This window comes from Macaca thibetana, chromosome 7 (assembly GCF_024542745.1).
Source record: "Macaca thibetana thibetana isolate TM-01 chromosome 7, ASM2454274v1, whole genome shotgun sequence".
NCBI lineage: Eukaryota > Metazoa > Chordata > Mammalia > Primates > Cercopithecidae > Macaca > Macaca thibetana.
Window position 1 is genome coordinate 39,166,958 of NC_065584.1, and position 17,958 is coordinate 39,184,915.

Consider the following 17,958-nt stretch of genomic DNA (forward strand, 5'->3'; position numbering starts at 1 on the left):
AAGCCGATATGAGAATCCAGCTGTCTTCTATTAAGTCAGACAGTCAAGAGATTTGCAAAAATGTAAAACACTGTCACTCTTCTCACTTGGGTTTTTTAAAAAAGTTATTCTTATAATAAAATGTTGTTATTTTTAACATTTAAATGGATTAGTGAATATATGCATTTTAATAAATTACTAAATGTTAATTTATTCATTAACAATGAATATGTATTAAATGAACAAATATTATTTTTGGTTTTAGTTTTTAATATGGTAAATTATTTAATTAGCTATTGCTGTATAGCAAAGTATCCTGAAACCTAGTGGCTTAAAACAACAAGAATCACTTGTTATCTCTGGTTGCTGTGGTTCGGGCATTCAGGAGTGGCTTGGCTAGGCAGTTCTGGCTAGGCAGTCTCTCAGGAGGTCGCAGTCATCTGAAGGCTTAACTGGGGCTGGAGGATCTGCCACCAAGATAGCTCATTTATAAGTCAGGCCAGTGTCGCTGGCTGTGGACAGGAGGCCTTGGTTCCTTCCTCTCCATGTAGGTCTTCCCCTGGGGTACTCAAAACACAGGATTGCTTTTTCTCCAGAGTGAACAATAGAGGCCAAGTGGGAACAAGTAGTCCCTTTTATAACCTAGCCCCTGAAATCACCTACCATCACTTCTGCCATTTTCTGTCACATAGACTAGCCCTGATTCAATTTGGGAAGAGACTACACAAGGGCATGAATACTAGGGGTAAGATTTTTGGAGGCTATTCTAGAAGATGGCTACCACAGGATCTATCAATAGATACAACCCACATAAACCAAGGCTCCTCAAGATCATCAGTCAACAACTGTTAAGCATATAAAGGAGTACTTATCGCCAAAATATTTTAAAGTTGCCAGCCTAAAGAAATGGGTCCAGCTTCCTGGCTGGGCGCGGTGGCTCACGCCTGTAATCCCAGCACTTTGGGAGACTGAGGCGGGCGGATCTCCTGAGGGTGGGAGTTCGAGACCAGTCTGGCCAACATGGTGAAATACTGTCTCTAATAAAAATACAAAAAATTAGCCAGGCATGGTGGCAGGCGCCTGTGGTCCCAGCTACTCGGGAGGCTGAGGCAGGAGAATGGCATGAACCTGGGAGGCAGAGCTTGCAGTGAGCTGAGATTGCACCACTGCACTCCAGCCTGGGCAACAGAGTGAGATTCCATCTCAAAAAAAAAAAAAGAAGAAATAAAGAAAGTGGTCCAGCTGGGTGGCTCATACCCATAATCCCATCACTTTGGAGGGCTGAGGTGGGATGATCACTTGAGGCCAAGAGTTTGAGACAAGCCTGGGCAACATAGCAAGACCCCATCTCTAAAAGAAAAGACAAAAAATAGCCAGGTATGGTGGTGCACACCTGTAGTCCTAGCTACTTGAGAGGCTGAGGCTGAAAGATCGCTTAATCCCAGGAGGTTGAGGCTACAGTGAATTGTGATTGCACCACTGCACTCTAGCCTGGATGACAGAGGGAGGGAGACCCTGTCTTTCTAAAAAAAAACAAAAGAAAGAAAGGAAGAAAAGAAATTATTGGTCCATATGTCTGAAATGTCTTTGCTGTCTATCTTTGTCCTGTTGTTCATAGTTATACCATCATTTAGGCAACTTCTTGCTCACTTACCCTCCACAAGCTTGGACACAGGTCCTTCTAGCTGTTTCTTCTGAACTTGACTTTACTGGAGACTCCATTATGAGTTTTAACACTCCCCATAACCTTTGTGTGATTTGTACATAGAAAATACCCCCAAAATTACAAATAAATTATTAAACTAAAGGAAAGGTTAGTAAGATTGCTGGGCATAAAATTAATATTTGAAAATAAATTATATTTCAGTAAGATACACGTAAGCACGTAAGAAATGTCTTTAGTATCACCTGCTCTCTGCAGCTCCCAGCCGCACCTCCCGGGGAGCAGAAGTTTTCTGGGCTAGGTCAGGCCCTCGCCTTACCGCTTTATAGAAGACAGGGAAGAAAATCACTCACTGTATGTAATTTTATTTAAGAGAGTGCAAGAATGTTGTGTTTGAGCTTTTCACTCTTTTTTCTTTGTATTTCTTTTCGAAAATGAAAGAAAACAGCCAGTGAGATAGGATCTCAGGTCTAGAATTCCTAGCAGGTAATTTGGGAGTAGAAAACAAATCTCCCCTGAAATGCATTAAGCAGGTGAAGGGGATTCCAGTTTCAACCCTTAAACCACACCTTATCCTGGCCTGGCAAATAACTTCCTCCCAGCCTCAGGCAAATCCCAACTTCCACCGCCAAATGCCTGCAGTTAATAAATGTTTAAACAACAACAAAAACCCCAAGTGGAAAATGGAAGACTGATTGGAGGCTGAGACACTAGAAGGGTTGCTTGGGAGCCCCTCTCTGAGAGCCCTGCCCACAGGAGGAACGTTTAGCCAGGGAAGCCGGGGCCTGCAGCTGGGGAACCCAAGGCATGCTGTCTTTCAGAGCAGAGCAGGGTAAATATCCGACTTGAGTCAAATGATTATTTTTCTTGATCAGATTTGTCCACTCATTTCATTAGAACTCCATACCACAAGCCATGGTCAAACCCTTCAGAATGGCCAAAATCTCCAGATTGCATTATTGGGCCACAGTAGGTCCTGCTTCTTGCTAAGTGCTGCAAGACTGGAGTTTCCAAGCTCTGGTCTAGATAAGTCAGCTGAGGGTTGGTAAGGAAGTTCTCATGGGTCCAGAGAGAATTGAGAAAAACAAGGATCATGTTATGCTGTGGGAATGTCCTCCGCGGTACTTTTTATTCCCATTTTACATATCAGAAAACAGAGGCTCAGAGAGGTTGAATGACTCGCCACGCAGCTAGTCGGTAGCAGAGTGAGGATGGAGATTCACATGATCAATCATAGTGACTACCATTTGCTGAGCACCTGGAGTGAGACCGGCAGAGCACCGTGTGCTTTGTGCCTGTTAACTTGTTCAGTTCTCATGGATCGCTTCCTTTTTAAAGAAGTGAAACTGTTCAACAGAGCTTCCTGCCACGAGGGAAACCTTCTACATCTCGCTGTCCAATAGGTAGCCACAAGCCCCATGTTGCTATTGAGCCCTTGAAATATGGTAAGTGAAACTGAGGAACCAAATTTTTAAATTTTATTTCACTTAAATTGCTTTAAATGTAAACAGCCACATGTGGCTGGCAGCTACTGCACTGACCAGCACAGCTCTAGGAGGTTCAGTAGCTTTTCCAAAAGCCAGTGGAGTAATGAGGTGACGGTTGTGTTGTGGGGTTGATTGAGCCCCAAATCCATGTGTTTCCCCTTTTCTCTCCGCACCCCTGTGAGGTAGCCTGCCTTTTCCAAAGCAAAAGACACTGGGAAGGAAACTGACCAGACAGTATACAGTCAGCCAAAAATAAAGCTGGACCCCCTAAATATGGGGTTTGTATTTGAGTCTGCTTCTTCCGAATGTGTCTGGAAGTCCCCACGGGTGGCAAAACAACCCAGATGGGGGCTTCAGACCCTGCACCAGTAACTTCCAGAGCTCACCATGGTCCATTTGGCTGAGGGTTCTATGACTCACAGGTTCCAACCCTACGATTTAAACAGCAGCATTTCCTTTTTCTGGGCTTAACACTAATTGGTAGAGGTAGTGAGCTCCCAGGCCCAGCCTCACCCTGTTGAGACATGTAGCTCTCAAAAGTTCCCACTGGAAGCACCACCCATGAGGTGCAGCTACCATTGCCATGTGTCTGAATGCCAATGTTTAACCCAAGCTGGCCCACTGTTGTTCCACAAGCCTCTCTATAGCCTCTGAATGTTCATCTTTGCTGCATCACTCCCATCCAAAACCTCCAAGGACATCCTGTGAGGCTCAGAACAAAATCCGAAGTCACCACTTCCATGGCTGGCCCCTGCCCACTGCTCTGACCTAATGTACTATAGTTGTCCCCTTTGTTTGCTCTACTCCAGTCCCTGGCTTCCTTACTGTTCCCCAAACACATCACACTTGTCCCTGTCCCAGGCCTTTGCACTTGCTATTCCTTCTGCTTGAAATGTTCTTTCTGGGTTGGACATTGCTTACTCTCTCTTCATCCAATCTCTGCTCAAATGTCACCTCTTCAGAGAGGTCTTCTTGACCCCACTGTGTGTAAAATAGTGCACCCCTCACTGCCATCTCTTACCCGGCTTATGTTTTTTCAAGGCATTTATCACTAGCATGTATGTTTGTTGGTTTGTTTCCTTATTGTCACCCATACTAAGATGCAAACAAGGTAAGAAGGAATAGTGTCCTTTTTTTTTAACCTTGTATCTCCAGTTTCTAGAAGAGAGTGTGCCACATGGGTACTCACTGAATATTTGTTGAGGGAATAAATGAATGCATGGATGCATGACTGCTCACCTAGAGCGTGGGGGCCAGGGCAGAGGTGGGCTCAGGCTGTCTCACTCCACACAGACTCACACTTCCACGATTTGGATGCTGAACCATGAGAAACAAAGAGATTCGCTGGTTTAATTTCTTTTGCCCTGGGAAAGTTAAAGATCACAGATAATCCAGAACTCCGTGCCAAGTTCTCTGATTTATAATCGACGAATTATCCACACAGAGGTAAACAAGAGCAAAGGACTGACAAGCAAACTGTAGGAGGAGAATGATGAGAAACAGACGGAGAGACCCATGCAAGCTGCAGCCTCCAGCTAGCCTGGGTTCCCGCCAGCCCTCACTCAAATTTGGATCCAGAGAATCTCTGCTGATGTCTACTTCCAGATTGCTTTGGGCCACACTGCCAGGTGGCTGTTGGGAGCGGGGGTCACTGCAAGTGGGGGCAGCCTAGGCAAGTCACCCCTTTACCTGACAGATATTTCACACTCATCTGAAAGGTACACCCAAAAGGGCAGGCATTTCCCAAAGATGCCCCAGGCTCACAAAAGTCACCAGACTTTCCCCAGACTGGGGAAAAACTCCTTTCCTCCTTTAATGTAGTCCACAGAAATGTGTCTCTTTTATTCCACTTCTAAAAACTTCAAAGAAACAAAATTAGCAGTGCCTACAAGCATCTGACACATAGGAGGTAGTAAAAACTGAATGAATGAATGAACGACAGTATCAACCCAAAAGGGGAACAGTGGCCTTGTGAAGAATGGGATAGTCAAGAAAATCCTGGACTCCCTATGCCCCCTAGATCACTTTGGATATGCCCTGAGGCCTCAGTTTCCTTATCTGTAAAATGAAAGCCTGGTCTAGCTGAACTCCAATTTCCCTCCCAGCTCTGACACCCTCTAATTCTCTGAACACGCCTTCATAGCTTCTTTATTGTAGACTAGTTCTTACATGTGTCCTGCTGAGAGCAAGGTCTGCTGGTCTGGCCTTGTTTTTAAGCAGCAGAGGTTATTTAATAGCAATTCTCCCAGAATTTTTGTCATGTTTTCCATGAAAGAAGGTTCTGGAAGGTAGCCATCATCAAAATAGGAAGTAAAGCCAGGTTAGTGTTCCACTTATCAGATAATACTGGCTTAACCAAAATTCCTGTCACCCCCTATGGTGATTCTGGGAGCTTGACTAGATTTCAGAGGTTTCATATTCAAAGCAGTGAGAAATTATCTCTGAGGCTTGTGGGATTTGGTACCTGTTTCCCTTCTTTCCATGTCTCAGGGCTGTGGGTGCCAAGTGAAGGCTCCAGTAACCCTTCCAGCCTCAGAGGAGCGCTCTGTCCTATCCGCCATGGGAATGCCCGTGCTGGCCCGGATTGCTCCTCTGTCCACATCAGCATTTCACTTTATGCTGCCTGTAAATCTGACCATTTCTTCCACACCTAGAGGTGTCCCAAAGCACTAGTCCAGCAGAATTCAGACTCCTCTACCTTTCCCAACTCTACTCACAGCCTCAAGTCACCAGGAAGAGAAAGAGCACCTGACCGAGAGTGGGACCAGGATTCCAGACCGGCTTTAGAGGAGCATCTCTCTGGGCCTCAGTGTCCTTGGATGGGAGGGAGGTGGAGACTGGGTGTGGCTGCTTGTCCTGTCTCTTCCAGGTTGATGATTTTCCCTAGCCCAGAGCTGGAGCTGGCCCTTTTCCCCCAAGGAAGCCACGGTTTGTATGTTATGTAGCAGCTACAAATGCAGGGTCTTTTTTTTTTTTTTCTTTTCTTTTTAATGATCCTAGGTACTCTAGGAAGAGGCAAACATTTTTATGATCCCAGGAACCAAACAACATAATGAAAATCATGGCAACCATCAGCCCAATAAAACCCATGGCAAAAGCCAACACATTCTCAAACAGGACCCTGGGAATTTAAAGCTCTCAGAAGCCTTAAGTGGCTCAGGCCTTGCTGAAGGCCTTGGGACGGCAGCTGATGGCTGATGAAAGGATTTTAACGCGCCACTGAAATTCTCTTTTCCAAAATAACCACTTTGAAACCTGTTAATTACAGACACACAACCAGCCAGAGCCCCCCAACAGGACCCAGGGCTTCTACCAGGGAGAGCCGGGCTCCAGAGGCTGGCCGCTGCCTTGGCGCTCCATTCGCTTTGTGTTGGGTGACTTCGCTTCAGGAAGAGAATCCAAAGTAATGAAAACCACATGGCCACTCCCCCGCCCCCAGCCTCCTACGCTACCTCCCTTCCCTGGAGACAGAGGCCGGCTCAGTCTAATTTGGTCCAGTGTTTTTGTTTCCTAAAATCTGTCTTGGGCCCTGGACCATTAATAGGTTGCAGCTGATTTTAATCTACATGAATCAGAGACCTCGCTTCTTCAGTTTTAAGGAGATTACAAATTGTGTGTCCCACAAACTCAGGATGGAGGGAAAAGGCCCTGGATAGGGAGTGGCAGTGTGGGAGACAGACCCTGGAAGGCACAGAAACTGCTCCCCACTCAGCAGTGGGCTTGAAGGAACCTGGGATCACTCAAAGCTGGGGGAGTGGGGCTAGCAGGAGGTGAGGGTCTTGCAGCTGTGACTCAGTGGCAAGAACACAGAACCTGGTCCTGTGTAAACAGAGCTAAAACCAAGGCACAGGACTAGCAGAGGCCTCTACTCACCTATCTTCAACAAATTAATTTCCCAAGTGCTTGCTGGGCACCCCCCATAAGCTAAAGCAGGGGTAAGCAAACCATGGCTGACTGGTCAAATCCGGCCTGCAGCCCGATGTAAATAAAGTCCTCTGGAACAAGGCCATGTCTATTTGTTTATGTATTGTCCATGGCTGCCTCGCAGTTGTGGTAGAGACCCTGTGGCCTGCAAGGCCAAAAATAGTCACTCTCTGCCCCTTTACAGTAAACGTTTGCCGACTCCTGAGCTAGAGAACTATCCTAAATCTTGCTAGGCAAGAATTCCACTTACAAGCCTGTTAACAAGGAATGGATTTAGGATTTCCTCCATTCCCACCCCATACCAAAGTCTAGGTTCCTTCCTTCCAAACATCATTCTTCAGGAAAGTATCTTCGTGCTTATTTAAGCAATGACAATAAGAAGGAATGCCCACGACCATGCCACTCAGTGAAGGTTCCAAGGTCTTGCCCTGACAATCCGACACTCCCGTTTCACAGATGAAACACAGTCACTGAGATAAAGCAACTCACTGAAGTTCACTTAGGGAATAGCACGGCTAGGAAGAGCTGGGCCTCTGAGTCACAGCATGGTCCTCTGTCCGTGGGATGACCGTAATGAAGGGAGCTGGGGAGCTTTCACATAGCAATGCTCCCTTATGTGTGCCACACCACCACTTGACAAGCCAGTGAAGGGCTCAGGGTAGTGTGCCTTCGTTTTCAATAGCACTCTCAGGGAGTGGGGATGAGAATCAGATAGGCCAGACTACACTCACCCCTTGAAAACCATGTTTATCCAGGCCCAGTGGCTGGTGAGCCCAGGCCCTCTGGCCCTAGCCGGGCCCTCACTCCATCAGGACCCAGGGCCCCCTATTTTCCCAGTGTGCCTCTAAGACAGCTCTTGCCTTCAGGCGCTTCTAGGCTAGCAGGGCAGAGACAGGAAGGGGAGGATTGTGATTGTGTGACAGGCACAGTGATGGAGAGGCACATGTGGTGCTTCAGGAGGACAAAGCAAGGTCACCTTGCCCTTCCCTAAAAGCAAACCCCTTTGTAGGGAACCCTGGGTGAAGGGCCTCCAATGGAAATGCTATTCACTAGAAATGTAAGCGGGCATCCTTCCAAGGCTTTCAGGGGCGAAATAAGTGTTGGGATCATTCTGGGTACAGGCAGGGAAGCCAGAGAAACTGGTACCCTCCCAGAGATGAGACTGGCAGGTAAACTGATGACACCAAGGAAGTTGCTGCCCTGGGGCAGTAGGAGTTCTCCCCATGGGAACCATTTCCTGCAGGACCAGGCCTGGGTGGGGAGACCCTTCCAGCCAAGGTAGGATGTCCCTCCAGGCTGCAATCTCATTGGTCTGGAAGCCCATGAAGGGCTGGTTATGTCTGGGCCTTGAACAGAATCATAGACCAGCAGGGTGCCACACTGGTTCGCATAGAATGTTGACTCTGCAAAGGTCTCTAGCTAACAGGAGCTGAAAGTTCCTACAAAGGGGATAGCAAGTGGCCTGTACCTCACTGTCTCTGTTTCCATTGCTGTCCCCAAGTCCACTTTCCTTGGTAAGCTTCTCCTTGAACTTTAGGCAGCACCTCAAAGCAGTTTCAGAATTCACCGAGGAGCCATGGGTCCCAGTCTTTAGAGTCCTGCTATTGTTCAGAGGTCTCCAAGTGACTAGAGGTTGTGAATTGCCAGAGGGTGGCAGAGGACTCCAACCGAGCAGACCAAGTATAAAGCAAACTTCCATCACCATCAACAACCGGAGCCCTGCACTGGACCAGAACAAAGCCTGGGAAACAACCCCATTAGCATCTTTGGGTCCCCTCATCATGGGGACTCCACTCAGAAATAGTCTTCAGCAGGGTTAAGCCCTTGGCCAGATGGAGAAATAGCACGACACCTCTGGCTTCTGCTTCCCAGGGAGCCTCCAGTGGATCCCCTGGCACCCTCTGCTTCTGACGGCACAAAGGTTGTGGGTGTAAACCTCAAAGCTCTGTTTTGTCTAGACTTGGTTTCCGGGTGGGTTCAGGCTCTCTGCTCCATGGAACCCAACAGCCAGGAGATTTCTGCCACTGCTTCCTTGGGTCGAGACTGGCGGAAGAGCAGGGGCTCAGGACTATGACATGAATGTGAACCGTGGACCGAAGTGGGTGTTCGGGACAGCTGATTGGACAGGGTCCTGAGCTATGCTGAGGAGTGACGCTGGCACTTTGGTAATGCAGTGGAATGGAATATTCCATGGTTAATTAGCAGTCACTGAGTTAATTAGCAGTCACTGAGTGTCTATTGTGAGCTGGTCACCACTTGGATGAACGAACTGGCAAGTAGACTCGGAGGAGGTCACGTGCCCAGGAGTTTGTTTACAGAGTTCGGTTTCTTCCCATATCGAGGTGTGCAGAATGTTCGCTTACAGGTGTGTGATCACGGGGTGGGTCAAACTCCTCAGCTTTCCTATGGAATGCCAGTCCCAGGACCCTCTGCAATCTGAAGCCCTCACACAAAGAACACGGTATTTATGTCAAACTCTACCCTTCTGTGCTACCAAACAAAGCCGAGCCAGAATAAAGCAAAGTGAAAAAGCTCATAAACACTTCCTGGGGCTGGGCTCACAAACTAAAGCTCAAAGCAGAACAAGCCAGATGCATTTCAAACCCATAAACACACATGAGGACACCCGAGCTGCCACTGGCCCGAGCAGACTGGGTGCTAAAACAGCACTGGAGCAACTGAAGGAGGGTGTCATTCTAAAATTAGAAGTCTGCTTTCTCTTCCCTCTGAACATATATGGGTGGAATTATGGATTAATGTTGAAAATTGATTTCCTTTGTACTTCAAGGGGACCTGGGCAGTGATGCCCACACTCCCTCCCGACCCTCTCCACCTACACACTCTCCCGCAATTCACCCCGGAGACCTAGAGCTTTTGCTACCGATCACATCTTGTGTCCTGTATAAACAAGGGCTGGTAACTAGTACAGGAAATGAACTTCACAAGCATTGACTGTGTACCCACCTGTGGTATGGGGAGTTGCCAAATTTTTTTCTAACTGAGAATGTTCACAGAATCTCGAAACTTTCTTTCAGCTTCCCCCTCTGCACACTTGAGTGTGGGCACCTGCCATGCGTGCACACATACCCAAGCACAAAATTTCCCTCAATTTCCCCCAAGACACATCAACAGTGAGATTTGCCCATACATACACGGGCACACAGCCGTTCCCAAACCTTCTCCTTTGTCTCCCCACCTGCCTTTCCATATATAAACAAGAGTGCCTAGGCATGCTGGTGCTGCCCCTCCCCGCCTCGGACACACGCAGAACTTTGTGCCCACTCAGCACGATCCAGCACACAGGAGCTGGGGAGCCAAGGATATTTATATCCCCACGTGTGCACCGGCGTGCACGCACACATGCACGCGCACACACAGGCACACACAGGCACATCCCAGCTGGCCCCAGCACAGCTGTGACAGGCCTGGGTCTGTTTGCCATTGTTTTCCTTTGCCTTTAACAGGCGTTCATGCAACACAGAGGAGGTCATGAGAGGTTTCCACCCCGTTTTGTAGCATTTACCCCGAGCCTGAGTGTTGGGGAGGTGGCTTTTGAGAATGAGCTATGGGTGGCAGTGTGGAAAGCAGAGACAAAGGCATTCCTTCCCATCTCCTGCCTGAGCTTCGCTCGCTAATGTGCACTGCTCTGGATTGTTCGGAGATTTCTTTATGTGTCGCCCTGTCTGAAACCTGGCTGGGAGGACGGAGGCTCAGCCAAAGAATTTCTGGAAGTTCTGTCTCAAGGTCCTGCTTTGTCACCTCTTATTACTACAATTGTTCTAGGCCCGGGCTGCCTGGGGGCACACTGTGTCCTGAAAGTCTGAGTGGCAGGCCCCAGCCACATAAGCAAAGACAAATTTAGGTAGAAACTGAAGGAGAAAAAAATGGACCCCAAGTGGCCACTATCCCTCTAGGAATTTTGGCCCACAAGAAAAGCTGGTATAGAAAGAATTCCCCACCTGACCCTCAGCAGCAGTGAATGTTCTAATGATTCCTTCAGCAGTACATATGCAAAGTGGATACTGTCTTTGCATTGACAATGATTGGTTAATCTGGCTGGGCGCGGTGGCTCACGCCTGTAATCCCAGCACTTTGGGAGACTGAGGCGGGCGGATCTCCTGAGGTTGGGAGTTCGAGACCAGTCTGGCCAACATGGTGAAACCCCATCTCCATTAAAAATACAAAAAAATTAGCCAGGCATGATGGTGCGTGCCTGTAATCCCAGCTACTAGGGAGGTTGAGGCAGGGGAATTGCTTGAACCAGGGAGGTAGAGGTTGCAGAGAGCCGAGTTCATGCCACTGCCCTCTAGCCTGGGCGACAGAGTGAGACTCCATCTCAGGAAAAAAAAAAAAAAAAAAAAAAGATTGGCTAATCTACAAGCTCACTTGCTATTTCTAAGAGTCAGATGGGACTTCATGCATCTAAGACACTAACAAACCCAGAGTTCTTACTGTGTGGATCTGGACAGAAGGGTGACTGACAGATTTCTCACTGTGCCCCACTGAACTGTGCAAGGGACTGGCTAGAAACACATGTACTTCGTCTGTAGCCATTGCTTGCAAACTCTACCCCACTCACCTCTGTGGCAGAGTCCTTTCTTCAAATAAAATCTTACTAGAAAGCCCAGTGTACAAAACTGATCAAAACAGTCTCTCTCTGGTTACACGGATGAGTTAGCTGTGTGTGTGCGGGGATGGGGTATCTCCATCTGCTCCTGCTCCATCCTTGTGCTCCCCCATCTATACTTCAGGGTATCTCTGAAGGGTTCCTTGGATCCCAGGTTGAAAACCGTTATCACAATGCAGGCCCCTTCTTGTAACAGTTGTTAAACTTTGTACCCAAGAAAACATGTAATGACAAAGAGCTGCTAGGAATTTGACAGCCTTTCAAATTTGCCTGAGTTTTACATATTATGGATTTCAGCTGCCGCCCATGTTTGGTGTGGTATTAAGAGTTATGGACCCCTTGCTGAAATGCCCTGGCCTTTTGCTGGTCTGCAGTTCACAAATTAGGAATAACTGTGCAGAAATTAAGAACAAGAAATGAGACTGGGGTCCCAGATGGAGCCACACCATCAAGTGTGGACACTGGGCTCCAGTGTCTAGTGAAGAAATTCGTGCTTAAATAGTATTTGGCAATGGAGAGCCATTAAAAAGGCATATGCGATTACTACTATTAATTACTTTTTAAGCCAGGAAATGAATGATTGAAAATGAACTAGCAAAAAAAAAAAAAAAAAAAAAAAGGATTACTCCCTTGCAGTTTAAGTTCCCTTTCCCATCTCTAGCTGTCTTAGCCTCTACATCCCAACCCCAGGGTCCACTGGGAGAGTTTCCCTCCCGAGCGTCAAGGACAGGCCCAGCCCAGACACCTTTCTCCAGTCTTCATGATCAGAGGCACTGAATGTCTGCTGTGGCATTACGTAAAGTGAGTGGTCCAGCTCAGGCTTCGGCACCCTTGTGACTGTGAGCAAACTCATTGATGTAAACAAATGAACACATGCCTAAATTAAAGAATGTACGTATGGGTGAACAAAGAGGGGATTTATATGGTGTGCAGGCCAAAGTGGAGGCCTAATTCCTTGGTTCTGCCCACCTTCTTTCCTAGACCTTCAGACCCCCCTCCCCCTAAATACATCAATGAAGTCCTTGGTTTCAGCTGCGGAGTGAGGAAATACAACCGGAGGTGGCATGGAATGCCGGTGTGGAGAGTCACTGCGCCCTGATCCAGCTCTGCACTCCGCTTGCCTTGGGGAGAATTGCTAAAGCTTCTGGTCCGGAATGTGTCCATGCCTAAAATGAAAGGTACTATTAACGTGCATCTACCAACTTCAGAAGGGGCCGTAGGGATGAAGATGTAATTAAAGCCTGTGAGCACTTTGTGCTTCTTGATGAAAGACAACAACACCAGCGTGAAGTTTTATTATCTACCGACTCTGTTTTTAAAATGGTTCCAATTCCTTTCCGTTTTTCCTTTTGGGGTCTGAATAAACTTTATTAGCTATTAATTTCAAAAAAGTCTTCCTTGTACCTCAGAGCAGGATTTTATTTAGCACCTCAGAGAATTTCTTTCCATACCCCAGACCCTCAAAGGAATCCTCTTGGTCAGGGTGGAAGAGGCCTGTGTGTGTTCAGCTGCTGAGTTCAGTTCAATTTAATACATACTTATGGAACATCTACTCACATCTTCTTAGCCCTGAGAGGCAGGGCAGGGCTGAAATGAGTAGGAAAGGTTGTGAACTTTGGAGCCAGGCTGCCTGAGGGTTGAATTCCAGCTGACACTTCCATAGGAGTCCTTGGAGAGCCTCTCCTCACCTCTCTGAATCTCTGTCACCTGTAAAATGGAGATAACCCCATTTATCTCCCAGGGTAAGGTAATAAAAAGATAGAAATCTAGTGAGTGGTGGGTAGGCACTCGGTGAGGCCTTGCTGCCTTCTCTCTAGCATCAGCCTCCGGAGGAGGGGGAAGGGAGATGCCTCTTCCTCAGCTCTGTTTCTCCTCCCTGAGGCCCTCTGTCTACTCCTAAAGGCTTGTCCATCCATTTTGGAAAGAATGTCAGCCGGTTAAACCAGTGCTTCTGAAATGTTCTCATGTCAATTTCTCCTGTGCTTCTGGGCAGCTCATTTCCTCCATACACACCCTCCTCCACCAAAATACCTGCACGGCCTCCCCATCATTGCACACTCCACCCTCCCTTCAAACCCATTCCCAAGGAGGAGAGAAGAGCTTTCCTATTCTTTTGAGAGAGCACGCAGTGGAAGTGGCTTTGCTTTGTTGTCTCCACTTCAGAAAAGATCAAACTGCAGTCTCCATGAAGTGTCAGTCCTCCAAAGGAGGCTTCAGGCCAGAGGGAGGAGCGGTGAGGCCAGGCAGGGTAGGCTGAGGCTGTCCCAGAGGGACCAGTCCAGGCAGAACCAACACAGCCTTCCAAGGTGTCCTCGCAGGGGCCCATATCACCCTGGATCTAGCCTGAAAGATGCCCCCTAGAATGTTCCCTGGCAGATATGGCTGTCCTGTCTGAGAGAACCACCATAAAGGAGTTCACACAGGATCCTGTCCTTTTCTAAATGAGGATTCTTGTCTCCCGGGTTCCCAGGGAGGAGAGCGGATGCAAGGGAGCCCTTGAATAGGCACCACAGAGGCCAAGACACTTTAAATTAAGCTTCCAACGCTTAGAAGGGGCCATGGCTTCCCACAAATCCCCTGGTGCACGCAGCTTTGAGGCAGAGTGTTCAGTCCGTCTGTTCTTTTAGAAGTGCGCCTTGGAAGCCAGGAGTTATTTGTTTCCGAAAGGTAGGCGCTCATCAGGTGGGTGGTCTTTGCATTTTTTGTGTGCTTTGATTCCCTCCCTTTTCTTTTCAGGACTATTGAGGGGTTTATTTTTCCCTCTCCCAGCAGTGCTCGGGGGTTTGGCTGCAATGTGCATCTGTGTTGGGTTTTCCCACAGGCCCCTGCAAAGGCAGCCCCGTTGCCTTCAGAAAGTCCCGGGCGGCCCGTGGGGGGAGTTGGAGCTGCAGCTGTGCGCCCCCTCCCTTCTGCAGCAGGCTTTGATCAGTTTTCGTGGGGGCTGAGTGCAGCCTGACCTCCCATCTCCAGCGTCTCTCAGGTGGAAAGTTCTGTTCAGCCTGTCTGTGGCTTCAAAGGCTCTCCCTCCTTCAGGCTGGGATGAGACTGATAATGGTTCTCATTTTGTTGTCGTGTGATCTCCCAGCAGCCCCCATCTTTCCATTGACAGGCTTTTTACTTATTTGGTTGGGCTGCTTTGGCCAAACTCAAACCACCTTTCTGGTTGAGGAAGCACATTGACGTCCTCTCCCATTGAGGCTCCTTTGATGGCTCAGACGTGGCCTTCCAGCCCAGACAAAGGTGACCAGGCTGCGGCAGCCAGGCACCTGGCGAATCAGCATCTGGGCGTTGGGCAGGGCAGATGTCCCTCCGTGAGGGCAGAGGACTGTGTGAGTCTACAAGTCTGTGAAGAGGAACACCCAGCCCCGCCTTTTCTACCTTTGAAGCCTAAGGCAAGTTGCTGCTTTCTGCTCTAGCTCCTTGCAGGAATCCAGCGGTGGTGGCCGATGTCACACCCCACCCCATGCCTGTGCCCGAACCTGGGCTGGACATAGGCAAGGCCAAAGCCCTGACATTGACAACATTTCCAAAGAACTTGAGCCATTCACTATCTGGAGAAGTGGGCACTGAGCCAGCTGAGCTTGGGGAGTTCCTGTTCTGGCCCATTATTTCCAACAGTTGTGGCCTTACAGCCTTAGTTCTCAGTCCAAAGGGTTAACAACAGCTACCTTAGCTGCTCCAGGGCCTACTTCCGGCTCCGGCCCCAAAGTGCTGCTGACCCTGTGCTTGGGCCTTCCAGCCCCCCATGGTGTGTAAAAGGACAGGGCTGGACATTCAAGGTAGCTGTCAGTGAGTTTGCACAGGGGTTGCTGCCTCACCAAAGGTCCATGGGGCCTGGGCTGCAGCTCGTCGCTCCTCATGATGTGGATGGGGTTAGGCTGCACGTTGCCCTTTGGTTTCCTCATATTTAAAATAAGGGTGGCCAAGGGCAACAGGAGCGGTCAGGAGAGCATCCTTCTTCCTCAGTCTGATAGCACAGTCTCTTCCTTCCTTTTGATCATACTCAAAACAACTGCAATAGAACAATAAGTCTGGGAGGAGGCCAGAGGGGGATTTATTATGCTGTTGTGCTGTGGCACAGCCTTGCCTGACTTTATCTTGCACTGAGGTCTGCATGGGAGGAAATCTGCAGGCCTGTGGATTGTCTCTCTGAAACTGAACTCCCTCCAACCTGAAATCTGGGAGGGCAGGGGAGACGCTGCCATGCTGGCCACACGCCAGCATGAACCATGGCAAGAGGGAAACCAACCCAGATCTCCCAAAACTCTGAAAACATGACTGTGAGAGGCACGGGGACCCCCAACAGTCAAAGCCCACCTGGGTTTAGCCCTATAAGAGGGGACTCCAGAAACAGAGTTTGCCCCAGGACAGGAGCTCATCAGAGCTTTTCTTAATAGCCAGTAGGTCCTCTCTTCCCATTCCAGCAGGAGAGGAAGTTGTGTGGGGAGGTGCCCTCTGTTTGTGGCAAAGCAGGGAAAGCTCAGCAGTGGACTGTCAGCTTCTCACACCAGAGAGACCATGTGGCAGGGGGTTCTCCTCTTTTCCTGACAGGGCTGAGAGCCAAGAAAGGACCTCAGAGCCCTGGAGCTGAGAGAAAGTTGATTCGTCCCAGTTTTGACTTTATCTCCCCCTCAATGCAAATGTTTTGACATCCATCTGCTGGTAGCAGGACCCACCAGGTCATCTCAGCAACCTTCATCTCAATCAACCCATCACTCCAACCCTTACTGACAAACTCTAATGCCAGTGCTGCTATTAAAAGACATACATAAATAAATACATCCTTTCTCATCCGACAGCTGGGTGCTACAGGATGCGCCCGACTACCTCTGTGGGGCTTGAGCCTTTTGTAATGCTGTGGCTCAAGCACAGGCAAACCTGGGGTCAAGGTCTGGCTCCACCAGCATTTGCTAAATGACCTTGAGCAGATTACATGACCTCCCAGAGCTTCAGTTTCCTCATCTGTAAGATGGGGATGAGAATAACAACCATATAGGATTGTTTTGAGGATTAAATGAGATAATGTATGTGACCTATCTAACACATGTTAAGCATTCTATAGAGCGTGGTCATTATTATTGCCACTATTTCAAATAGATGTGAGGATCTGATAAAACCTCCCTGGTCCTTAGTAGTATCCTCAGGTGAACCATGAGCCCCAATCTCTGCCATGAGAAGTTAACGTATGAGGAACGCAAGAGGAAAGAGACTCCACAGCACAATGTTTAGGAAAGTTCACCTCAGACCCCAGCAGCAAGTCCGGGGGCTGAACTCAGTTTTCTAGATGACCACATTCTCTCTCTCTCTCTCCAGTCATTTCATCTCTCTGGGCGACCCCACTGCATTAGTTTTCTAGGGCTGCAGCAACAAAGTGTCACGAACAGAGTGGCCTAAAACCACAGAAATGTATTCTCTACAGTCCTGGCAGCCAGAAGCCCCACATCAAGGTGTCTGCAGGGCCAGGCTCCCTCTGAAGGCTCTCAGGGAGACCTCTTCCTCGCCTCTTCCAGCTTCCAGTGGCTCCAGGTGTGCCTTGGCTTGGGGCTGCTTAACTCCAGTCTCTGCCTCCATGGTCACACTGCCCCCTCCTCCTCGTGACTTTCCCCCTCTGTGTCTCTTACCGGGACCCTTGTCATTAGATTTAGGACCCACCTGGGTAGTCCAGGATGATCTCATCGCAACATCCTTAATTACCTCTGCAAAGACCCTTTGTACAAATCAGGCCATATTTACATGTTCTAGGGGTAGGGACATGGACGTATCTCTTTTGGAGCTACCATTTAACCTACTGCATCCACTAACCCTGCAAAATATCTCATTGGATTGTGACTAAAAAGTCAGGATAAGACCTCTCACCTGGGTGGGTGAGGGGCTCACTCCTCTCCATGGTAACATCACTGCTTCTCTGCGTAGCCTCAAGGAGGGGTCATGATCCACCACCTTCAAGGAAAAATCTAGCTCTTCATTCTTTACTCATTGGCAGGGAGTGAAAACAAGTTCTTTCCACTTAGTGAGAAAAAGGCACCTACTGCATCCAATGGGGGACTCAAGTCTGTGCTGAGTCCCAGGGCTTCCTGTTCTTAGTTGGATATGTTGGGATTTCAAAACCCACTGTGGGCTGGGCGCGGTGGCTCACGCCTGCAATCCCAGCCCTTTGGGAGGCCGAGGCAGATGGATCACGAGGTCAGGAGATCGAGACCATCCTGGCTAACATGGTGAAACCCCGTCTCTACTAAAAATACAAAAAGTTAGCTGGGCGTGGTGGCGGGCGCCTGTAG

The 17,958-nt window shown here is 48.6% G+C and overlaps 1 protein-coding gene across 5 annotated transcripts in view; it reads right to left on the bottom strand.

Moving 5' to 3' along the window:
* RAD51B (RAD51 paralog B) overlaps window positions 1-17,958 on the bottom strand; it is a 787,871-nt gene that overhangs the window by 102,368 nt on the left and 667,545 nt on the right. Inside the window, exon 13 of one of the 5 annotated variants that reach the window (XR_007727250.1) lies at window positions 12,295-13,387. The exons of the other annotated variants lie outside the window; for them this stretch is intronic. The gene's annotated coding sequence lies outside the window, so the exon portion shown is untranslated. Of the gene's footprint in view, window positions 1-12,294; window positions 13,388-17,958 lie in introns of those variants that run through there. 5 annotated transcript variants of the gene reach the window in all.